This window comes from Giraffa tippelskirchi, chromosome 9 (assembly GCF_054371585.1).
Source record: "Giraffa tippelskirchi isolate mGirTip1 chromosome 9, T2T-mGirTip1v1.2.pri, whole genome shotgun sequence".
NCBI classification, from domain to species: domain Eukaryota; kingdom Metazoa; phylum Chordata; class Mammalia; order Artiodactyla; family Giraffidae; genus Giraffa; species Giraffa tippelskirchi.
In genome coordinates, this window is record NC_137283.1 from 73,235,955 (window position 1) to 73,262,252 (window position 26,298).

At 38.2% G+C, this 26,298-nt stretch overlaps 1 long non-coding RNA gene across 1 annotated transcript in view; it reads left to right on the top strand.

Moving 5' to 3' along the window:
• LOC145521168 (uncharacterized) overlaps nt 1–25,495 on the top strand; it is a 34,678-nt gene extending 9,183 nt beyond the window's left edge. The window contains exon 4 of the long non-coding RNA XR_014065191.1: nt 22,126–25,495. This is a non-coding gene — a long non-coding RNA (uncharacterized LOC145521168). The remainder of the gene's footprint in view (nt 1–22,125) is intronic.
• The last annotated feature ends 803 nt before the right edge of the window (nt 25,496–26,298 follow it).

Sequence of the window (26,298 nt, forward strand, 5' to 3'; positions counted from 1 at the left end):
ATAGAATCTCACATGTAGTTGAAAATCCTCATGAAGACCCCCAGGTGGTTCTTGTTTTGAGTGACAAAATGCAAGAGGTCAAAACTGGGACCCTGATCATCTGACCTCAAATTTATCATCTGACCTCAAACCCAGGTCTCTTTTTCTCTCCAATTTGTGCTTTTGTATAACAATGACCACTTGATTACTCATTTTTAAAAATATGTGTAGTCAATTCCATCTAACTTTCACTGACACTGCATAATCAGAAGCCAAGAGTGCACCCTACATGATGATTATTACCATCATTATCATAGCTGCAGCCACACTTACAGAACAGTTACTATTTTATTGTTTGACACCTATCAACTCAATCACAAATGCTAAATACTAAAATAACTTACACTTACAGATTCTTATTATCCATTCAACCCTTTTTACATCTGTGGAGAACAGCTATATAAGAAAGAATGTTAGTGTGGAATAAAAAGAAAAGAATTGGATAAAAATTCAGTCCATACTTACTGGCTGTATGACTTTCAAAATATTACTCACTCTCTGTTTTGACCTTGTAGGGTTGTGATGTGGAATATGTTTAGTGCACTGAACAGAACCTGGTTTATGATAATCCCTACATAGCATCTCTTAGTTTTAGGAGCAGTAGCAGGAGGTGAGTGATGGTGTCAAATCCATCATATAGGTAACCAGTGAGTGGGTATACAGGATGTCAACTCAAGTCTCCTTGCTCTGAAGTGAAGTGAAGTGAAGTGAAGTGAAGTGAGAGTTCAGTTGTGTCTGACTCTTTGTGACTCCATCGACTGTATAGTCCATGGAATTCTCCAGGCCAGCATACTAGAGTGGGTAGCCTATCCCTTCTCCAGGGGATCTTCCCAACCCAGGAATCAAACCAGGGTTTTCAGCATTGCAGGCGGATTCTTTACCCGCTGAGCTATCAGGGAAGCCCTTGCTCTGAAGCAGTTCTTTATCCTGAGTGCCATGTGCCACCCACTTGGCAAGGCTGACCTGGGTTTCAGATAACTTCTAAACTCTGTAGCCAGCAGGGCTGGCAGACAACATCCCCACACTTAGCTTTCTGTGTTTTATTACTGCCACTTTCTAAATAATCAGGTGCCACAGAGTGACAGCTCATGGACCGCAACAGCCCTGACACCTAGGGGACTGAAGAGTATATCAGAATGTGGGTTTGCATTTGGAATTTGAGGGATTTGTTTTTAGTTAGTTAAAGAGAGGCTCTAAGCAACTATACCATAGTTTGGGAACAATAATTGCACAGGCTTAATTGCATTCTATTTAAATAGAATTCTAAGCACTTTCCTTGAAAAATAATGGACTTAACTTTGCAGCCCTTAATTCTATTTCTGTTTCAGAATCAAGAGCTTTTAATGAGCTTCTTTTCTGACTAAATCTGTGTGGGTAAGTTCCTAGATTGAGGCTATAAACTCCCAATGAGCAGAGGAATAAAAACACAAACCCGCTGTTCATTGTGTTTAAGGGATTGTATTTCATTTAGAACTCAGAATACGCATCCAAGCCAAATATGTTATTTTTGGCACTTCAGAAACAGAAACTAGTAAATGTAGACATTTCAAGTGTCCAACTGCAGGCTCATAAATTAATTTTTTATGAAAATAGAGGCAACTAATTCAAGCTAATGGGCCACCATATTTAGAAGAAATTGTACTTGAAACATTGAGTATGTTCTATTATTTTAATTCTTATATTTTGGAGGTGGCATGCTTATATAACACGTTTTTACCTACAGGAACAAAATTTACCTTTAAAGCACACAGGAGATATTTTCTTATTTAAGAAGATGTTACAATCCTCTTTAACCTTGTGCAGTGTACTAAATGTTTGTGTCCCTCTAATATTTATATGATGAAATCCAGTCTCCCAATGTGATGATATTCAGTGGTGAGATCTTTGGGAGGAAATCAGGTTATAAGAGTAGAGATCTCAAGAATGGGATTAGTTTAAATCTTAGAAGATCTCATCACATACACAAAAAAAGTTGTAACTATATGGTGATAAATGTTAACCAAACTTATCGTCATTATCACTGCACAATATATGCATATATTGAATCATTATGTTGTATATCTGAAACATATAATGTATATGTCAATCATACCTCAACTAAAGAAAAAGTGTGGGATTAGTACCCTTGTAAAAGGGACCCCAGAGAGCTCTCCCACTCTCCTTCTGCCCTACAAGGATACAATGAGAAGTCAGAAGTCAGCAACCCAGAAGAGGGCTCTCACCAAATACCAAATCTGCTGGCACCAGCCTTCAGAATCACGACAAATAAATTTTATTGTTTAAACCACCCACTACTGGTTGCTTTGGTGTAGTAGTCTAAAGGGTGGCAAAATATGCCACCTGAAAATATATCAGTTTGACCTAAGGATTATTTCAAGCTAAAGGCACTTGAATGCCAGTAGATAGAAGGGAGACCCTCTACTCTGCCCTCTTTCTTCCTGAAAGAAGGAGATAAATCTCCCTTGGGAAAGATGTGTTCCCTATACCAGTAGAAAGGAGACATTCTTATTACCAGAGATGAGGAGCTGAGGTCGAGGCAATCTGTACAAACAGACCTTAGGAAAATAGCTGGGATCTTCCTTTAGCATCCCCAATACTATACTATACAATAACAGGAATACTCTACCTAAGAATACTCTACCTAGCAAGGTTAGCATTCAGATTTGAGGAGAACCAGGAAGAAATAGAAAATATTAAAAGACCAATCACAAGGAATGAAATTGAAACTGTGACTGATAATCTTCCAACAAACAAAAGTCCAGGAAAAGATGGCTTCACAGGCAAATTCTATCAAACATTTAGATGAAGATTAACACTCATTCTTCTCAAACTCTTCCAAAAGATTGCAGAGGAAGGAACACTCCCAAGCTCATTCTATAAGGTCACCATCACCCTGATACCAAAGCCAGACAAAAATATCCACCAAAAAAAATTACTGTTGAACTTAGACGCAAAAATTCTTAACAAAATACTAGCAAACAGAACCCAACAGTACACCAAGAGGATTATACACCATCAACAAGTAGGGTTTATCCCAGGGATGTAAGGATTCTTCAATATATACAAATAAATCAATGTGATACACCAGATTAATAAACTGAAGGAAAAAAAACTCATATGATCATCTCAACAAATACAGAAAAACCTTTGACAAAATTCAACACCCTTTTATGATAAAAGCTCTCCAGAAAGTGGGCATACAGGGAACATACTTCAACATTATAGAGGCCATAAATGACAAACCCACAGCAAACATCATTTTCAATGGTGAAAAACTGAAAGCTTTTCCTCTAAAATGAGTAATAAGACAAAGATGTACAGTCTCACTACTATTATTCAATATATATTCAATATAGTTTTCGAAGTCCTAGCCACAGAAATCAGAGAAAAAATTAAAAGTAATACAAATTGTAAAAGAGGAAGTAAAACTGTCACTGTTTACACATGACATGATACTATACATAGAAAACCCTAAAGATGCTACCAAAAACTACTACAGCTCATCATTGAATTTGGTTAAATTATAGGATACGAAATTAATACACAGAAATCTCTTGCATTCCTTATAGGAATCCACTAACAACAAAAGATAAAAAAGGGAAATCAAAGAAACAACCCCATCTACCATCACAACAGAAAGAATAAAATACCTAGGAATAAATCTACTTATGGAGGCAAAAGACCTGTACTCAGAAAACTAAAAGATACTGCTGAAAGGGATCAAAGACAACACAAACAAATGGAGAGATATACCATGTTGATTCACCATAATCAAAAATAAACTCAAAATGGAATAAAGCCCTAAATGTAAGAATGAACACTATGAAACCCTTTCAGGAAAACATAGACAAAACACTCTTTGACAGAAATCACAGTAAGATCTTTTCTGAACCACATTCTAGAGTAATGAAGATAAAAACAAGAATAAACAAATAGGATCAAATTAAACTTAAAAGCTTTGGCACAGCAAAGGAAACTATAAACAAAATGAAAAGATAATCCTCAGAATGGGAGAAAATATTCACAAACAAAACAACTGACAAGAGATTAATCTCCAAAATATACAAACAACTCATACAGCTCAACATCAAAAAACAAACAGACCTAAGAAAAAATGTCCAAATAGACATTTCTCCAATGAAGACATAGAGATGGCCAACAAACACATGAGACCAGGCTCAACATCACTAATTATTAGAGAAATTCAAGTCAAAATTATAATGAGGTACCACCTCACACCGGTCAAAATGACCATCATCAAAAAATCCATAAACAATAAATGCTGGAGAGGGTGTAGAGAAAAGAGTACCCTCCTACACTGTCTTTGGAAATGTAAACTGGTACATCCACTATGGAGAATAGCATGGAATTTCCTTAAAAAGCTAAAAACAGAACTCTCATGTGACCCAGCAATCCCACTACTGGGCATTCATCCTGAGAAAACCATAATTCAAGAAGGTACACTCACCCCAGTGTTCATTGCAGCACCGTTAACAATAGCCAAGAGATGGAAGCACCCTCAATGTCCATCAACAGAAGAAAGGATAAAGAAGATGTGATACATATAAGTGTGTGTGTGTGTGTGCACAACGGAATATTATTCAGACATAAAAAAGAACAAATAATGCCATTTGCAGCAACATAGATGAACCAAAGATTGTCATATTGAAGTAAGTCAGATACAGAAAGACAAACACCATATGATATCTCATATGTGGAATCTTAAAAAAATCGGTACAAATGAACTTATTTACAAGACAGAAGTAGAGTCACGGATGTAGAAAACAAACTTATGGTGACCAGGGAATAAGGGAGGTAGGGAAAAAATGGGAGCATATAGAACCTACTGTAAAAACACAGGGAACTCTACTCAATACTTTGTAACGGTCTATATGGGAAAAGAATCTTGAAAAAAAAAGAGTAGTATATGTACATATAACTGATTCACTTTGCTGTACACCTGATACCAACAAAACATTGTAAATAAACTATAGTCCAATAAAATTTTTTTAAAAGGCCAGCTTAAGTTTGTTGGCTTAATAAAAGTAGGCATGACTTCTGATTTGTCAGCATTAAATATACCACAGTCATGGAAATTTTTCTACCTAGGTTTACTAGTCAAACAAGCTTGTGTTATCCCTATTAGATGTTGAAGATTGTAAAATGATAAATTCAACATAAGTCTTAAACATACAATAAAAAATAAATTATTAATATATTTCAAGCAAGGCAATAAAAAATGTTTAGAAGAGCCATATGTTCCAAATTTTAGATTTTTTGCTTCTGTGTGTGGGTTTTTTTATACTTTTCTGATTTGTCTACAAGAAAAGTAACTCAAGATAATGAATAACTTTCTTTAATGTCTCATGAAATTTTGATGAGCAATTCAAGCACAGTTTGTTAAAAACAAATGAATTAAGTGGATGTAAGTGGGATAAAAGTATATAAACTAACTTTCTCAATAATAATTGTTTTATAAAATATGTTAAAAATAATTTCCAAACCTTTTTTGGTATCTTAAAACCTTAAAGTTACACTAACTTAAATTATGGATATTCGTTGACTATCAAGTCCCATTCCAAATACCATAAAATACTGAAACACTAATTTCTAAGCCTAAGTTTATCTATTATTGACTTCTTAAGTTTTACAGACCCAAAGGATATTTGAGTCTGCTAATATACATGTTTCTTTTGTCACATGGAAAATTTGTATTATGAAACAGAATGTACCTACAAATTATGAAGTGATATATTCATAAAATATATTAATTTGCTATAGAACGCTAGTATTATGATAGGCAATCAATAAATACAAAGGAAACTACTAGAAACCAGAAAGGTAAAAGGAAAGTAGTATGTATTTTTAATTTAAAAATGAGGGGATAGGCGTGAAATATGAATGACTTGCTTTTGTTAAGGGGAAAAAAAGACTAATTTTGTCCTGAAATAAAATGTCTCATTGTTCCAGTCATGAGAAACAAGAAATGAAAAAGATTAACACAAAATCTAAATGGATGTATTTAGGAATTTGCAGAAGATCTGTGAGGGAAAAGTTTTTATGTTGCAAAGTCAAAGATGACTCAGATGAAATGGAATTATTTATGAGTTTTCTAAATGAGTTCAATAATGTACTGATAAAAACCTAGTATCTCATTTGCTCTCAGTTACAATGAAAAAGTTGCAGCTCTGCTTGGTGGGGGATCAAGACGATGGAGTAGGAAGACCCTGAACTCACCTTCGCCATGGTAACACCAAAACTGCATCTACTCACAGGGCAACTGTCTATTCCCTGAACACTAGAAGAAGAGATGCAGAGGAGTCAGAAGACGGATAGGAGGAGTGCAGAAATGGTTTGTTGGGTCAGCTCAGTTCAGTTCAGTTCAGTTCAGTAACTCAGTCATGTCCGACTCCTTGTGACCCCATGGACTGCAACACACCAAACCTCCCTGTTCTTCACCAACTGCCAGAGTTTACTCAAACTCACATCCATTGAGACAGTGATGCCACCCAACCATCTCATCCTCTGTCGTCCCCTTCCCCTCCTGCCCCCAATCCTTCCCAGCATTAGAGTCTTTTCCAATGAGTCAACTCTTCGCATGAGGTGGCCAAAGTATTGGAGTTTCAGCTTCAGCACCAGCCCTTCCAATGAATATTCAGGACTGGTCTCATTTAGGACTGACTGGTTGGATCTCCTTGCTGTCCAAGGGACTCTCAAGAGTCTTCTCCAACAACACAGTTCAAAAGCATCAGTTCTTCGGCACTGAGCATTCTTAATTGTCCAACTCTCACATCCATACATGACTACTGGAAAAACCATAGCTTTGACTAGATGGACCTTTGTTGGCAAAGTAATGTCTCTGCTTTTTAATATGCTGTCAAGGTTGGTCATAACTTTTCTTCCAAGGAGCAAGCATCTTTTAATTTCACAGCTGCAGTCACCATCTACAGTGATTTTGGAGCCCAAGAAAATAAAGTCTTTCACCGTTTCCACTGTTTCCCCATCTATTTGTCACCAAGTGAAGGGACCAGATGCCATGATCTTAGTTTTCCGAATGCTGAGCTTTAAGTCAACTTTTTCACTCTCGTCTTTCATGTTCATCAAGAGGTTCTTTAGTTCTTCTTCACTTTCTGCCATAAGGGTGGTGTCATCTGCATATCTGCATATCTGAGGTTATTGATATTTCTCCCAGCAATCTTGATTCCAGCTTGTGCTTCATCCAGCCCAGCATTTCACATGATGTACTCTGCATAGAAGTTAAATAAGCAGGGTGACAATATGCAGCCTTGACATACTCCTTTCCCTATTTGGAACCAGTCTGTTGTTCCATGTCCAGTTCTAACTGTTGCTTCCTGATCTGCATACAGATTTCTCAAGAGGCAGGTCAGGTGGTATGGTATTCCCATCTCTGGAAGAATTTTCCACAGTTTATTGTGATCCACACAAAGGCTTTGGCATAGTCAATAAAGCAGAAGTAGATGGTTTTCTGGAACTCTCTTGCTTTATTGATGATCCAGCAGATGTTGGCAATTTGATCTCTGGTTCCTCTGCCTTTTCTAAATCCAGCTTGAACATCTGGAAGTTCACGGTTCATGTACTGTTGAGGCCTGGGTTGGAGAATTTTGAGCATTACTTTACTAGTGTGTGAGATGAGTGCAATCGTGTGGTAGTTTGAGCATTCTTTGGTATTGCCTCTCTTTGGAGTTGGAATGAAAACTGACTTTTTCCAGTCCTGTGACCGCTGCTGAGTTTTCCAAATTTGCTGGCATATTGAGTGCAGCACTTTCACAGCATCATCTTTAAGGATTTGAAATAGCTTAACTGGAATTCCATCACCTCCACTAGCTTTGTTCATAATGATGCTTCCTAAGGCCCACTTGACTTCTCATTCCAGGATGTCTGGCTCTAGGTTGATGATCACACCGTCGTGATTATCTGGGTCATGAAGATCTTTTTTGTATAGTTCTTCTATGTATTCTTACCACCTCTTCTTAATATCTTCTGCTTCTGTGAGGTCTATACAATTTCTGTCCTTTATTGTGCCCATCTTTGCATGAAATGTTCCCTTGGTATCTCTAATTTTGTTGATGAGATCTCTAGAATTTCCCATTCTATTGTTTTCCTCTATTTCTTTTATTATTATTGTTAATTTATTTATTTTAGTTGAGGGCTAATTACTTTACAATATTGTGGTGGTTTTTGCCATACATTGACATGAATCAGCCATGGGTTTACATGTGTTCCCCATCCTGAACCCCCCTCCCACCTCCCTCCCCATCCCATCCCTCTGGGTCATCCCATTGCCCCAGCCCTGAGTGTTTGTCTCATGCATCGAACCTGGAATGGCGTTCTGTTTCATATATGATAATATACATGTTTCAATGCTATTCTCTCAGATCGTCCCACCCTCACCTTCTCCCACAGAGTCCATAAGACTGTTCTATGCATCTGTATCTCTTTTGCTATCTCGCATGTAGGGTTATTGTTACCATCTTTCAAATTCCATATATATGCATTAGTATACTGTATTGGTGTTTTTCTTTCTGGCTTACTTCACTCTGTATAATGGGCTCCAGCTTCATCCATCTCAATAGAACTGATTCAAATGTATTCTTTTTAATGGCTGAGTAATATTCCATTGTGCATATGTACCAACGGCTTCCTTATCCACTCGTCTGATGATGGACATCTAGGTTGCTTCCATATCCTGGCTATTATAAACAGTGCTGCGATGAACATTGGGGTACACGTGTCTCTTTCATTTCTGGTTAAATGAAGGGAAACCACAACCATCAATGTCCTTACTGAGAGTAAGGGGCCTGGGGCTCCCAACATGGGGAATGAGCCCCCAGAAAGCCCAGCTTTGAAAACACGTGGGATTTGGTGTTGGGGAGCAGAAGGACAGTAGGTAACAGAGACTGTGCTCTTAAAGGGCATGTGCAAAATCTCATATGCTCCAAGTCCCAGCACGGATGCAATGGTTTGATAGGAGCCTGGGTCACACTCATTTACTGATATTGGAGATACTCCTGCAGAGGCTGGAGGCATGTGGGGTCCTCCTAAGGAGATGAGATGCTGGCAGAAACCATTTTGGGGATCTCATCCAACCGTGATAGCACCAGCACTGGTTAGAGTTATTTCTTATTTTGTTTTTTTCTTTTTAATTTTTTTGGCTGCCATGCACAGCATGTGGGTATCCTTGTTCCCTGACCAGGAATTGAACCTACACCCCTTGCAGTGGAAGCAGGGAGTCTTTACCATTGGACAACCAGGGAAGTCCTCATTTTATTTTTAGTTGAAGTATAGTTGATTTATAATAGCATGTTATTTTCAGATATGTAGCACAGAGGTTTAGCTATAGATAGATAGATATGTTGAAACTAATGTTGTATTAGTTTCAGGTAGACATCATAGTAATTTTGTCATATATATATATAAAATCTGAAATATATATAAAAGAATCTGAAAAGGATATATATATATATATAATTTTTAGATTATTTTCCCTTTTAGGTTATTCAAAATATTGAGTATACTTTCTTGTGTTATACAGTAGGTTCTTATTGGTCATCTATTTTTTATTCATTTATTTTTTTAATTGAAGGATAATTGCTTTGCAGAATTTTGTTGTCTTCTGTCAAACTTCAACATGAATCAGCCATAAATATACATATATCCCCTCCCTTTTGAAACTCCCTTCCATCTTCCTCCCCATCCCACCCCTCTAGGCTGATACAGAGCCCCTGTTTGAATTTCCTGAGACATACAAAAAATTCCCTTTGGCTATCTATTTTACGTATGGTGATGTAAGTTTCCATGTTACTCTTCCCATACATCACACCCTCTCCTCCCCTCTTCCCATGTCAATAGGTCTATTCTGTATATCTGCTTCTCCATTAATGCCCTGTAAATAAATTCTTCCATACCATTTTTCTAGATTCCATATATGTGCTTTAAAATAAGATATTTATCTTTGTCTTTCAGACTTACTTCATTCTATATAATAGGTTCTAGCTTCATCCACCTCATTAAAACTGACTCAAATGGATTCCCTCTTAAGGCTGAGTAATATTCATGGACATCACCAGATGGTCAACACCGAAATCAGATTGATTATATTCTTTGCAAGCAAAGATGGAGAAGCTCTATACAGTCAGTAAAAATAAGACTGGGAGCTGACCGTGGCTCAGATCATGAACCCCTTACTGTCAAATTCGACTTAAATTGAAGAAAGTGGGGGAAACCACTAGACCATTCAGGTATGACCTAAATCAAATCCCTTATGACTATACAGTGGAAGCGAGAAATACATATAAGGGACTAGATCTGATAGACAGAATGCCTGATGAACTATGGACGGAGGTTCATGACATTGCACAGGAGACAGGAATCAAGACCATCCTCAAGAAAAATAAATGCGAAAAGGCAAAATGGCTGTCTGAGGAGGCCTTACAAACAGCTGTGAAAAGAAGAGAAGCAAAAACCAAAGGAGAAAAGGAAAGATATTCCCATCTGAATGCAGAGTTCCAAAGAATAGCGAGGAGAAATAAGAAAGCCTTCCTCAGCAATCAATGCAAAGAAATAGAGGAAAACAATGAATGGGAAAGACTGGGGATCTCTTCAAGAAAATTAGAGATACCAAGGGAACATTTCATGCAAAGATGGGCTCAATAAAGGAGAGAAATGGTAGGGACCTAATAGAAGCAGAAGATATTAAGAAGAGGTGGTAAGAATACACAGAAGAACTGTACAAAAAAGATCTTCACGACTCAGATAATCACGATGGTGTGATCACTCACAATCACCTAGAGGCAGACATCTTGGAATGTGAAGTCAAGTGGGCCTTAGAAAGCATCACTACGAACAAAGCTAGTGGAAGTGATGGAATTGCAGTTGAGCTATTTCAGATCCTAAAAGATGATGCTGTGAAAGTGCTGCACTCAATATGCCAGCAAATTTGGAAAACTCAGCAGTGGTCACAGGACTGGAAATGGTCAGTTTTCATTCCAATCCCAAAGAAAGGCAATGCCAAAGAATGCTCAAACTATCGCACAATTGCACTCATCTCACACGCTAGTAAAGTAATGCTCAAAATTCTCCAAGCCAGGCTTCAGCAATACATGAACCATGAACTTCCAGATGTTCAAGCTGGTTTTAGAAAAGGCAGAAGAACCCGAGATCAAATTGTCAACATCCGCTGGATCATCGAAAAAGCAAGAGAGTTCCAGAAAGACATCTATTTCTGTTTTATTGACTATGCCAAAGCCTTTGACTGTGTGGATCACAACAAACTGTGAAAAATTCCTCCAGAGATGGGAATACTATACCACCTGACCTGCCTCTTGAGAAACCTGTATGCAGGTCAGGAAGCAACAGTTAGAACTGGACATGGAACAACAGACTGGTTCCAAATAGGAAAAGGAGTACGTCAAAGCTGTATATTGTCACCCTGCTTATTTAACTTCTATGCAGAGTACATCATGAGAAATGCTGGGCTGGAAGAAACACAAGCTGGAATCAAGATTGCTGGGAGAAACATCAGTAACCTCAGATATGCAGATGACACCACCCTTATGGCAGAAAGTGAAGAAGAACTAAAGAGCCTCTTGATGAAAGTGAAAGAGGAGAGTGAAAAAGTTGGCTTAAAGTTCAGCATTCAGAAAACTAAGATCATGGCATCCATTCCCATCACTTCATGGCAAATTGATGGGGAAACAGTGCAAACAGTGGCTGACTTTATTTTGGGGGCTCCAAAATCACTGCAGATGGTGATTGTAGCCATGAAATTAAAAGATGCTTACTCCTTGGAAGAAAAGCTATGACCAACCTAGACAGCATATTAAAAAGCAGAGACATTACATTACCAACAAAGACCGGCTAGTCAAGGCTATAGTTTTTCCAGTAGTCACGTATGGATGTGAGAGTTGGACTCTAAAGAAAGCTGAGCACCAAAGAATTGATGCTTTTGAACTGTGGTGTTGAAGAAGGCTCTTGAGAGTCCCTTGGACAGCAAGGAGATTCAACCAGTCCACCCTAAAGGAGATCAGTCCTGGGTGTTCATTGAAGGAGTGATGTTGAAGCTGAAACTCCAATGCTTTGGCCGCCTGATGAGAAGAGCTGACTCATTGGAAAAGACCCTGATGCTGGGAAGGATTGAGGGCAGGAGGAGAAGGGGACGACAGAGGATGAGATGGTTGGATGGCATCACTGACTTGATGGACATGAGTTTGATTGAGCTTCAGGAGTTGGTGATGGACAGGGAAGCCTGGCGTGGTGCAGTCCATGGGGTCGCCAAGAGTCGGACACTATTGAGCGACTGAACTGAAGTGAACTGAATATTCCATTGTGTATATATGTACCACAACTTCTTTATCTGTTCATCTGCCAATGGACATCTAAGTTGCTTCCATGTTCTAGCTATTGTAGATAGCGCTGCAATGAACAATGGGATACATGTGTCTTTTTCAATTTTCATTTCCTCAGGGTATATGCCTAGGAGTGGGATTGCTGGGGCATACGGTGGTTTTATTCCTAGTTTTATATGGCATCTCCATACCGTCTCCCATAGTGGCTACACTCCCACCAACAGTGTAAGAGCGCTCCCTTCTCTCCACATCCTCTCCAGCATCTATTGTTTGTAGAGTTTTTGATGAGGGCCATTCTGACCAGTGTGAGGTGACATCTCATGGTAGTTTTGATGTGCATTTCTCCAGTAATGAGTGATGTTGAGCATCTTTTCATGTGTTTGTTGGCCATCTGTATGTCTTCTTTGGAGAAATGTCTATTTAGGTCTCTTTCCCACTTTTTGCTTGGGTTGTTTGTTTTTCTGGTATTGAGTTGTATGAGCTGCTCGTGTATTTTGGAAACTAACCCTTGTCAGTTGTTTCATTTTTTTTTTTATAAATTTATTTATTTTAGTTGGGGGCTAATTACTTTACAATATTGTAATAGTTTTTGCCATACACTGACATGAATCAGCCATGGGTTTACATGTGTTCCCCTTCCTGGACCCCCCACCCACCTCCCTCCCCATCCCATCCCTCTGGGTCATCCCATTGCCCCGGCCCTGAGCCCTTGTCTCATGCATCGAACATGGAATGGTGTTCTGTTTCACATATGATAATATACATGTTTCAATGCTATTCTCCCAGAACGTCCCACCCTCACCTTCTCCCTCAGAGTCCATAAAATTGTTCTATGCATCTGTGTCTCTTATTCTGTCTCACATATAGGGTTATCGTTACCATCTTTCAAATTCCATATATATGCATTAGTATACTGTATTGTTGTTTTTCTTTCTGGCTTACTTCAGTTGTTTCACTTGCTATTATTTTCTCCCATTCTGAGGGTTGTCTTTTCACCTTGCTTACAGTTTCCTTTGCTGTGCAAAAGCTTTTAAGTTTAATCAGGTTCCACTTGTTTACTTTTGTTTTTATTTTTGTTACTCTAGGAGGTGGGTCATAGAGGATCTGCTCTGATTTATGTCATCAAGTGTTCTGCCTATGTTTTCCTCTAAGAGTTTTAGTTTCTGGTCTTACATTTAGGTCTTTAATCCATTTCAAGGTTATCTTTGTGTATGGTGTTAGGAAGTGTTCTAATTTCAGTCTTTTACATGTAGCTGTCCAGTTTTCCAAGCACCACTTATTGGAGAGGCCCCGTTGTATATTCTTGCCTCCTTCGTCAAAAATAAGTTTCCATAGGTGCATGGGTTTCTTTCTGGGCTTTCTATCTTGTCCCATTGGTCTGTATTTCTGTTTTTGTGCTAGTACCATACTGTCTTGATGACTGTAGTTTTGTAGTATAATCTGAAGTCAGGAAGGTTGATTCCTATAGCTCCATTCTTCTTTCTCAAGACTGCTTTGGCTATGCAATCTCTTTTGTGTTTCCATATGAATTGTGAAACTTTTTGCTCTAGTTCTGCGGAAAATACCATTGGTAATTTGATAGGGATCACACTGAATCTGTAGATTGCATTTGATAGTATAGTCATTTTCACAATATTGATTCTTCCTACCCAGAAACATGGAATATCTCTCCATCTGTTTATGCCATCTTTGATTTCTTTCATTGGTGTCTTATAATTTTATGAATACAGTTCTTTTGTCTCCTTAGGTAGGTTTATTCCTAGATATTTTATTCTTTTTGTTGCAATGGTGAATGGGATTGATTCCTTAATTTCTCTTTCTGATTTTTCATTGTTAGTATATAAGAATGCAAGTGATTTCTGTGTATTGATTTTGTATCCTGTGACTTTGCTAAATTCACTGATTAGCTCTAGTACTTTTCTGATACTATCTTTAGGGTTTTCTGTGTATAGTATCCTGTCATCTGCAAACAGTGAGAGCTTTACTTCTTTTCCGATCTGGATTCCTTTTATCTCTTTTTCTTCTCTGATTGCTGTAGCTAGGACTTCCAGAACTATGTTGGGTAATAGCGGTGAAAGTGGACACCCTTGTCTTATTCCTCATCTTAGCGGGAATGCTTTATGTTTTTCACCATTGAGAATAATGTTTGCGGTAGGCTTAATATATATGGCCTTTACTATGTTGAGGTAGTTTCCTTCTATGCGCATTTTCTGAAAGGTTTTTATCATAAATGGGTGCTGAATTTTGTCAAAGGCTTTTTCTGCATCTGAGATTATCATATGGTTTTTATCCTTCAATTTGTTAATATGGTGAATCACATTGATTGATTTGCGTATATTGAAGAATCCTTCCATCCCTGGAATAAACCCAACTTGACCATGGTGTATGGGCTTTTTGATGTGTTGCTGAATTCTGTTTGCTAAAATTTTGTTGAGGATTTTTGCATCTATGTTCATCAGTGATATTGGCCTGTAGTTTTCTTTTTGTGTGTTGTCTTTGTCTGGTTTTGATATCAGGGTGATGGTGGCCTCATAGAATGAGTTTGAAAGTGTTCCTTCCTCTGTAATTTTTTGAAAGAGTTTCAAAAGTATAGGCGTTAGCTCTTCTCTAAATGTTTAGTAGAATTCACCTGTGAAGCCATCTTGTCCTGGGCTTTTGTTTTTTGGGAGATTTTTGATCACAGCTTCAATTTCAGTGCTTGCAATTGGGTTGTTCATAATTTCTATTTCTTCCTGGTTCAGTCTTCAAAGACTGAACTTTTCTAAGAATCTGTCCATTGCTTCTAGATTATCCATTTTATTTCCATATAGTTGTTCATAATAGTCTCTTATAATCCTTTGTATTTCTGCATTGTCTGTTGTAACTTCTCTTTCATTTCTAATTTTGTTGATTTGTTTCTTCTCTCTTTTTTACTTGATGATCTGCCTAAAGGTCTGTCAATTTTGTTTATCTTCACAAAGAACCAACTTTTAGTTTTATTATCTTTACTATTGTTTCTTCCATTTCTTTTGCATTTATTTCTGCTCTGATCTTTATGATTTCTTTCCTTCTGCTGAGTTTTGTAGGTTTTTGTTCTTTTTCTCCCAGTTGTTTCAGGTGTAAGGTTAGGTTGTCTATTCAATGTTTTTCTTGTTTCTTGAGGTAGGATTGTATTGCTATAAATTTCCCTCTTAGAACTGCTTTTCTGTATCCCATAGGTTTTGAGTTGTCATGTTTTCTTTGTCATATGTTTCTAGGAATTTTTTTTATTTCACTTTGGATTTCTTCAGTAACCTGTTCATTATTTAGAAACATATTGTTTAATCTCCATGTGTTTGTGTTTTTTACAGCTTTTTTTCTTGTAACTGATATCTAATCTCATAGCATTGAGATCAGAAATGTGCTTGATATGATTTCAGTTTTCTCACTTTCAGTCTATATGTGTCTTTAGGTCTGAAGTGGGTTTCTTGTAGACAGCATATATATGGATCTTATTTCTGTATCCCTTCAGTCAGTCTGTGTCTTTTGGTTGGAACATCTAATCCATTTATATTTAAAGTAATTGTTGATATATATGTTCCTATTGCCATTTTCTTAATTGTTTGGAGTTTGTTTTTGTAGATCTTTTTCTTCTCTTGTATTTCCTGACTGTGTAAGTCCCTTTAACATTTGTTGTAAAGCTGGTTTGGTGGTACTGAATTCTCTTAACTTTTGCTTGTCTGAAAAGCTTTTGATTTCTCCACCAGTTTTGAATGTGATCCTTGCTAGGTAGAGTAATCTCAATTGTAGATTTTTACCTTTCAGTACATTAAATATATCCTGCCATTCCCTTTTTGCCTTCAGAGTTTCTGGTGAAAGATCAGCTGTTAAGTGCAGGGGGTTTCCCTTGTATGTTACTTGTTCCTTTTCCCTTGCTGCTTTTAATATTCTTTATTTCTGTTTAATCTTTTTTAGTTTGACTAGTATGTGTCTTGGTGTGTTTCTCCTTGAATTTATCCTGAATGGGATTCTTTGTGTGTCTTGGACTTGATTGACTATTTCCTTTTCCATATTAGGTAAATTTTCAACTATAATCTCTTCAAACATTTTCTCATACCCTTTCTTTTTTTCTTCTTCTTCTGGGACCCCTATAATTTGAATGTTGGTGTATTTGATATTGTCCCAGAGGCCTCTGAGACTATCCTCAGTTCTTTTCATTCTTTTTAATTTATTCTGCTCTTCATCAGTGATTTCCACCATGTTATCTTCCAGCTCACTGATTTGTTCTGCTTCAGATATTCTGCTATTGATTCCTTCTAGAGTATTTTTAATTTCAGTAATTATGTTGTTTGTCTCTGTATGTTTATTCTTTAATTCTTCTAGGTCTTTGTTCGTTGATTCTTGCATTTTCTCCATTCTGTTTTCAAGGTTCTCGATCATTATCCTAAATTCTTTTGCAGGTAGTTTGCCTATTTCCTCTTCATTTATTTGGACTTGTGTGTTTCTAGTTTGTTCCTTCATTTGTGCGATACTTCTCTGCCTTTTCATAATTTTTTTTAAACATTGTGTTTGAGGTCTCCTTTTCCCAGGCTTCAAGGTTGAATTCTTTCTTCCTCTTGGTTTCTGCCCTCCTAATGTTGGTCTAGTGGTTTGTGTAAGTTTAGTATAGGGTGAGATATGTGCTGAGTTTTGATTTTTTTCCCTCTGACGGGCAGGGCTGAGTGAGGTGGTAATCCTGTCTGCTGATGATTGGGTTTGTGTTTTTGTTTTGTTTGTTGTTTGGATGAGGCGTCCTGCACAGGGTGCTACTGGTGGTTGGGTGATGCCAGGTCTTGTATTCAAGTGGTTTCCTTTGTGCAAATTCTCACTATTTGATACTCCCTAGGGTTAGGAGATATCTGGTCGTCTAGGGTCTTGGTCGTCTAGTGCTCCCACTCCAAAGGCTCAGGGCTTGATCTCTGTCTGAAGCGAGGTCCTGAAGCAAATGACAACTCATTGTGTACAGCAGGTGCAGGAGAGTCATCTATTTTCATATATAGTATTCTGTGTCTGCTAATCTCAAACTCCTAATTTATCCCTTTCCCCACATTCTTTTCCCCTTTGGTAAAGATAAGTTCTTTTGTCATGTCTATGAGTTTCTGTTCTGTAAATAAGTTCATTTGTATCATTTTTTTTAGGTTCCACATATGTGTTATCATATGATATTGATTTTTCTCTGTCTTACTTCACTTAGTATGATAATTTCTAGGTCTATGTTGTGGCAAATGGCATTATTTTATTCTTTTATAAGATTGAGAAATATTCCATTGTATATATGTACCACATCTTCTTTATCCATTCCTCTGTTGATAGACATTTGGGTTTCTTCCTTATATTGGCCACTGTGAATAGTGCTGCAGTGAACATTGGGGTACGCGGATTTTTTTTAATATGGTTTTCTGTGAATATATATGCCAAGGATTAGGATTGCAAAATCATATGGTAGCTCTATTTTTAGTTTTTAAAGGAAATGTCATATTATTCTTCACAGTGGCTGTATGAATTTGCATTCCCACCGACAGTCAGAGGATTTCCTTTTCTACACATGCTGTCCAGTATTTATTATTTGTAGATTTTTTTTGATGATGGCCATTCTGACTGATGTGAGTTGACACTTTATTGTAGTTTTGATTTGCAATTCTCTCATAATCATCCATGTTGAGCATATTTTCATGTGTCTTTTGACCATCTGTATGTATTCTTTGGAGAAGTATCTATTTAGATCTTCTGCCTATTTTTTGATTAAGTTCTTTGGTTTGTTTGGTTGTTGTTGTTGTTGTTGTTGTTTTTACAATGAACCATATGAATTGTTTTGTATATTTTGGAGATTAATCGTTCGTCAGTTGCTTCATTTTCAAATATTTTCTCCCATTCTGAGGGTTGTCTTTTCATCCTGTATATGGTTTCCTTTTCAGTGCAAAGCTCTTAAGTTTAATCAGGTCCCATTCACTTATTTTTGCTTTTATGCCCATTATTATAGGAGAAAGAGCCAAAAAGATCTTGTTGCAATCTATATCAAAGACAGCCCTATGTTTTTCTGTATGAGTTTTAAAGAATCCAGTCTTACGTTTAGGTCTTTAATCCATTTTGTGTTTATTTTTGTGTATGTGTTGGGGAGTGTTCTAATTTCATTCTTTTATAACTAGTTGTTCAGTTTTCCCAGCAGCGCTTATTGAAGAGGCTGTCTTTTCTCCACTGTATATTCTTGCATTCTTTGTCATAGATTAATTGATCATAGATGCATGAGTTTATTTCTGGGCTTTCTATCCTCTTCCATTGATCTATATTTCTGTTTTTGTGCCAGTAGCACACTGTTTTGATTATTCTAGCTCTATAGTGTAGTTTGAAGTCAAAGAGCCTGATTCTTCCAGTTTCATTTTTCTTTCTCAAGATTGCTTTGGCTATTCTGCATCTTTTGCATTCCCATACAAATTGTAAAATTATCTTTTCTAGTTCCGTAAAAACTAAAATTGATAAATTGATAGTGATTGTATTGTATCTGTATACTTCTTTGGGGAGTATAGTCATTTTGACAATATTGACTCTTCCAGTCCAAAGACATAGTACATCTTTCTATCCGTTTGTGTCATCTTCAACTGCTTTCATCAGCATCTTATAATTTTCAGAGTACAAGTCTTTTGTCTCCTCAGGTAGGTTTATTCCTAGGTATTTAATTCTTCTTGATGAGATACTAAGTGGGATTTTTTCTTTAATTTCTCTTTAATTTCTTTTCTTGTTGTTAGTATATAGAAATACAACTGATTTCTATGTTACAATTTTGCAAATTTACTAAATTCATTAATGAGTTCTAGTAGTTTTCTGGTTGTAACTTTGTTGTTGTTGTTCAATTGCTCAGTCATGTCTGACTGTTTGCGACCCCATGAACTGCATCACTCCAGGCTTCCCTGTCCTTCACTGTCTGCAGGAGTCTGCTCATAATGTCTGTTGAGTCAGTGATGCCATCCAACCTTACATCCTCTGTCGTCCCCTTTTCTTCCTGCCCTCAGTCTTTCCCAGCATCAGGGTCTTTTCAATGAGTTGGCTCTTGCATCAGCTGGCCAAAGTATTGGAGCTTCAGCATCAGCATCAGTCCTTCAAATGAATATTCAGGATTGATCTCCTTTAGGATGGACTGGTTTCATCTCCTTGCAGTTCAAGCATCTCTCAAGAGTCTTCTCCAGCATCTCAGTTCAAAAGCATCATTCTTCAGCGTTCAGCCTTCTTTATGGTCCAACTCTCACATCCATACATGACTACTGGAAAAAAATCATAACTTTGAGTATACAGGGCTTTGTCAGCAAAGTGATGTCTCTGTTAATATGCTGTCTAGGTTTGTCATAGCTTTTCTTCCAAGTTTGCCTCTTCAGGATTTTCTATGTATAGTATCACATCATCTGCAAACAGTGATGATTTTACTTCTTTTCTTATGTGAATTTCTTTTATTTTTTCTTCCCTGATCACTGTGGCTAAGATTGCTAAAACTTTATTGAATAAAACTGGTGAAAGTGTACATTCTTTTCTTGTCCTGATCTTAGAGCGAATGTTTTCAGGTTTTCACCATCGAGTATGATATTAGCTGTGGGCTTGTCATATAGGGGCTTTACTGTGTTGAGGTAGGTTCCCTCTGGGCTTCCCTGACAACTCAGCTTGTAAAGACTCTGCCTGCAATACAAGAGACCTGGTTTGATTCCTGGTCAGGAAGATCCCCTAGAGAGGGGATAGGCTACTCATTCCAGTATTCTTGGGCTTCCTTGGTGGCTTAGTTGGTAAAGAATCTGCCTGCAATGCTGAAGACGTGGGTTTGATCCCTGGGTTGGGAAGATTCCCTGGAGGAGGGCATGAAATCCACTCCAGTATTCTTGCCTGGAGAATCCCCATGGACAGAAGAACCTGGTGGCGTGAAGTCCATGGGGTCACAAAGAGTTGGACACAGTGAGTGACTAAGAGCAGCACAGCACAGGCTCCCTCGATGCCCTTTTTCTGGAGAGCTTTGATCATAAATGGATGTTGAATTTTATCAAAAGCTTTTTTTATATCTATTGAGGTGATCATTGGTTTTTACTCTTCAATTTGTTAATGTAATGTATCACACTTGTTGATTTGCTGGTATTGAAAACTCCTTGAATCCCTGGGATAAATAACACTTGATCATTGTATGTGATCTTTTTAATCTATTTGCTAGTATTTTGTTGAGGATATTGTGTCTAACTTCAACAGTAATAATGACCTGTGATTTTGTCTTTTTTGGCAGTTATTTTTGTCTCTTGTTGTTATCAGGGTGATGGTGGCCTCACAGAATGAGTTCCAAAGTGTTCCTTCCTCTGCAATTTTTAGAATAGCTTCCAAAGGATAGGTGTTAGCTGCTCTTATCTAGATGTGTGATAGAATTTGCCTGCAAGGCTATCTTGTTCTAGACTTCTGTTGTTGGGAGTTTTTAAATCGCAGACTCAATTTCATTACTTGTGATTGCTCTGTTTGTGTTTTCTGTTTCTCATTGATCCAGTCTTGGGAGGTTGTACCTTTCTAAAAATGTGTCCATTTTTTCTACATTCTTCATTGTATTGAAATATAGTATCCACCCAGCGACTCTGTCTTTTGCTCGATATATTTAACCCATTTACATTTACTGTAATTATCAATATGTATGTTCTAATTTCCATTTTATTAATATTCTTGGACTTTCTTTGTAAGTCTTTCCCCTCCCTTCATTCTTCTTTCATCCTCTCCCCTTGTGATTTGATGACTGTCTTTAACGTTGTATTTGTATTCCTTTTTCATTTTTGTCTGTATATCAGTTATAGATTTTTGGCTTGCAGTTACTATGAGATTTTTGTATCATCATCTGACTATCTATATATTTACACTTGATTGTTTTAAGTTGCTGATCTCTTCATTTCAAATGCATTAAAAAAAAAACAAAAACCCTATCTTGTACTCTCCTCCACTCAATATTACTGTTTTGATATCATATTTTACATGTTCATTTTATGTATATCCTTTAACTGTCTATTGTAGATACAGTTGATTTTACTTTTGTCTTTTAACCTCCCTACTAGTTTTATATATGGATGATTTCCTACCTTCTGTGTGTTTGCCTTTACTGTGAGCTTTTTTAGTTTTCTTGATTCTAGTTGTGGCCTTTTCTTTTTGCCCAGAAAAGCTCCTTTAACATGTGGTGGTGCAGGACTCTTAGCTTTTGCTTGTCTGTAAAGCTTTTGATTTCTCTGGTGAATCTGAATGAGATCCCTGCTAGGTAGAGTACTCTTGCTTGTATTTTTTCCCCCTTTCATCACTTTAAGTATATCATGTCAATCCCTTCTGGTCCTCAGTGCTTCTGCTAAAAAAATCAGCTGATATCTTTGTGGGAGTTCTCTTGTTTATTTGTTGTGTTTTCTTGCTGCATTTAATAGTCCTTCTTTATTTTTAATTTTTGTCATTTTGATTACAACATGTCTTGGTATGTTCCTCTGCAGGTTAGTCTTGTATGGATCTCTCTGTCCTTCTCAGACTTGGGTTACTCTTTCCTTTCTCAGGTTAGTGAAGTTTTAAGTTACTATCTCTTCAACTATTTTCTCAGGTCCTTTCTCTCTCTCTCATCCTCCTCTTGGGACCTCTGTAATGAATATATTAAGTGTGCTTGATGTTGTCCTTGGGCTGGGGATGGGGGGTGGGGTTGTCTCTTAAACTGTCCTCATTTCTTTTTATTCTCTTTTCTGTTAAGCAGCAGTGATTTTCGCTACTCTATTATCCGAGGAAGATGGCAGAGTAGAAGGACATATGCTCGTGTTCTCCTGAGAGAACTTCAAAACTACAATTCGCTGCTGAACAACCTTTGACTGAAGAATATTGGATCCCACCAAAAAAAGATACCCCACGTCCAAGGGCAAAGGAGAAACCCTAGTAAGATGGTAGGAGGGGCAAAATCACATTTAGAATCAAACCCTCTACCTTCCAGAGATGCTCAGACGGCTCAAACAAACCTTGTGCCCACCAGGACCTAGAGACCCCACAGAGACTGAGCCAGAACTGTGTTTGAGTGTCTACTGCGAAGGTATGGGTCAGCAATGATCTGCCGCAGGGGCAGGGGCTCTGGGTGTAGCAGATTGGGGCATAGCACAAGACTTCTTGGAGGAGGTCGCCATTAACCACACCATAGATCCACCAGAACTTACACAGGACTAGAGAAACAGACTCTTGAAAGCACAAACAGAAACTTGTGAGTGCCAGGACCCAGAAGAAAGGAGCAGTGACCCCACAAGAGACTGGCCCAGACTTTCCTGGGAGTGCCCAGGAGTCTCCGAAGGAGGCATGGGTCAGTGCTGGCCTGCTGCAGGGTGGGGGGCACTGAGTGCAGCAGTGCATGCATGGGACCTTTTGAAGGAGGTCGCCATTATCTTCATCACCTCCACCATAGTTTGGCCTCAGGTCAAACAACAGGGAGGGAACACAGCCCCACCCCTCAACAGAAAATTGGATTAAAGATTTACTGAGCATGGCCTCCCCATCAGAACAAGACCCAGTTTCCCCCTCAGTCAGTTTCTCCCATCAGGAAGCTTCCATAAGCCTCCTATCCTTATCCATCAGAGGGAAGACAGAATGAAAACCACAGTCACAGAAAACTAAACAAATTGATCACATGGACCACAGTCTTGTCTAACTCAAAGAAACTATGAGCCATGCTATGTAGGGCCACTCAAGACAGCTCATGGTAGAGAGGTCTGACAGAATGTGGTCCACTGGAGAAGTGAATGGCAAACCACTTCAGTATTCTTGCCTTGAGAACCCCATGAACAGTATGAAAAGGCAAAAAGATAAGACACTGAAAGATGAACTCCCCATGTTGGTAGGTGCCCAATGTGCTACGGGAGATTAGTGGAGTGGAGAAATAACTCCAGAAAGAATGAAGAGATGGAGCCAAAGCAATAACAATGCCCAATTGTGGATGTGGCTGTCAAGTAAAGTGATGTCATGGAAGTAAAGGCCAATGCTGTAAGAACAATATTGCATAGGAACATGGGATGTTAGGTCCATGAATCAAAGAAAATTGGAAGAGGTCAAATAGGAGATGGCAAGAGTGAACATCGACATTTTTAGGAATCAGTGAACTAACATGGACTGGAATGGGTGAATTTAACTCAGATGGCCATTATATCTACTACTGTAGGCAAGAATTCCTTAGAAGAAATGGAGTAGCCATCATAGTAAACAAAAGAGTCTGAAATGCAGTACTTGGGTACAATCTCAAAAATGACAGAATGATCTCTGTTCATTTCCAAGGCAAACCATTCAATATCATAGTAATCTAAATCTATGCCCTGACCAGCAATGCTGAAGAAGATGAACTTGAGTAATTCTATGAAGATCTGTAAGACTTTCTAGAACTAACATCCAAAAAAGATGTCCTTTTCATCATAGGGGACTGGAATGCAAAAGTAGGAAGTTAAGAGATACCTGGAGTAACAGGGAAACTTGGCCTTGGAGCACAAAATGAAGCAGGGTAAAGGCTAACAGAGTTTTGGCAAGAGAACACACTGGTCATAGCAAACACCTTCTTCCAACAACACAAGAGAAGACTCTACACATGGACATCATCAGATGGTCAATACTGAAATCAGATTGATTATATTCTTTGCAGCCAAAGATGGAAAAGCTCTGCTCTATACAGTCAGCAAAAACAAGACTGGAAGCTGACTGTGGCTCAGATCATGAACTCCTCATTGCTAAATTCAGACTTCAATTGAAAAAAGTAGGGAAAACCACTAGACCATTCAGGTATGACCTAAATCAAATCCCTTACAATTATACAGTGGAAATGACACATAGATTTGAGGGATTAGATACGATACACATAGTGCCTGAAGAACTATGGATGGAGGTTCATGATATTGTACAAGAGGCAGTGATCAAGACCATCCCCAAGAAAAAGAAATGCAAAAATGCAAAATGGTTGTCTGAGGAGGCCTTACAAATAACTGAAAAGAAGAAAAGCTAAAGGCAAAGGAGAAAAGGAAAGTTATATCTGTTTGAATGCTGAGTTCCAAAGAGTAGCAAGGAGATATAAGAAAGCCTTCTTCAGTGATCAGTGCAAATAAATAGAGGAAAACAATAGAATGGGAAAGACTACAGATCTCTTCAAGAAAATGAGAGATACCAAGGGAATATTTCATGCAAAGATGGGCACAATAAAGGACAGAAATATGGACCTAACAGAAGCAGAAGATATTAAGAAGAAGTGGCAAGAATACGCAGGAGAATTATACAAAAAAGATCTTCATGAGCCAGATAACCATGATGGTGTGATCAGTCACCCAGAGCCAGACATCCTGGAATGTGAAGTCAAGTGGACCTTAAGAAGCATCACTATGAACAAAGCTAGTGGAGGTGATGGAATTCCAGTTGAGCTATTTCAGATCCTAAAAGATGATGCTGTGAAAGTGCTGCACTCAATATGTCAGCAAATTTGGAGAACTCAGCAGTGGCCACAAGACTGAAAAAGGTCAGTTTTCATTCCAATCCCATAGAAAGGCAATGCCAAAGAATGCTCAAACTACCACACAATTTCACTCATCTCACATGCTAGCAAAGTAATGCTCAAAATTCTCCAAGCCAGGCTTCGACAGTACAGGAACTGTGAACTTCCAGATGTTCAAGCTGGATTTAGAAAAGGCAGAGGAACCAGAGATCAAATTGCCAATATCCGTTGGATCATCAAAAAAGCAAGAGAGTTCCAGAAAAATATCTACTTCTGCTTTGTTGACTACGCCAAAGCCTTTGACTGTGTGGATCACAACAAACTGTGGAAAATTCTGAAAGAGATGGGAATACCAGACCACCTGACCTGCCTCTCTCCTTCCAGAGAAATCTGTATGCAGGTCAGGAAGCAACAGTTAGAACAAGACATGGAACAACAGACTGGTTCCAAATTGGCAAAGGAGTACGTCAAGGCTGTATACTGTCACCTGGCTTATTTAACTTACATGCAGAGTACATCATGCAAAATGCTGGCCTGGATGAAGCACAAGCTGGAATCAAGATTGCTGGGAGAAATATCAATAACCTCAGATATGCAGATGACACCACCCTTATGGCAGAAAGTGAAGAGGAACTAAAAAGCCTCTTGATGAAAGTGAAAGAGGAGAGTGAAAAAGTTGGCTTAAAACTCAACATTCAGAAAACTAAGATCATAGCATCCGGTCCCATCACTTCATGGGAAATAGATGGGGAAATAGTGGAAACAGTGACAGACTTTATTTTTTTGGACTTCAAAATCACTACAGATGATGACTGCAGCCATGACATTAAAAGATGCTTGCTCCTTGGAAGAAAAGCTATGACCAACCTAGACAGCATATTAAAAAGCAAACGTTACTTTGCCAACAAAGTCTGTCTAGTCAAAGCTATGGTTTTTCCAGTAGTCATGTATGGGTCTGAGAGTTGGACTATAAAGAAAGCTGAGCACCAAAGAATTGATGCTTTTGAACTGTGGTGTTGGAGAAGACTCTTGAGAGTCCCTTGGACTGCAAGGAAATCCAACCAGTCCATCCTAAAGGAAATTAGTCCTGAATGTTCATTGGAAGGACTGATGCTGAAGCTGAAACTGCAATACTTTGGCCAGCTGATGCAAAGAACTGACTCATTTGAAAAGACCCTGATGCTGGGAAAGATTGAGAGAAGGAGGAGAAAGGGACGACAGAAGATGAGATGGTTGGATGGCATCACTGACTCTATGGACATGAGTTTGATTAAGCTCCAGGAGGTGGTGATGGACAGGGAAGCCTGGCGTGCTGCGGTCCATGGGGTCACAATGAGCTGGACATGACTGGACAACTGAACTGAACTGATCTTCTGGCTCACTGATCCATTCTTCTGACTCATTAAATTTACAGTTGATTCCTTT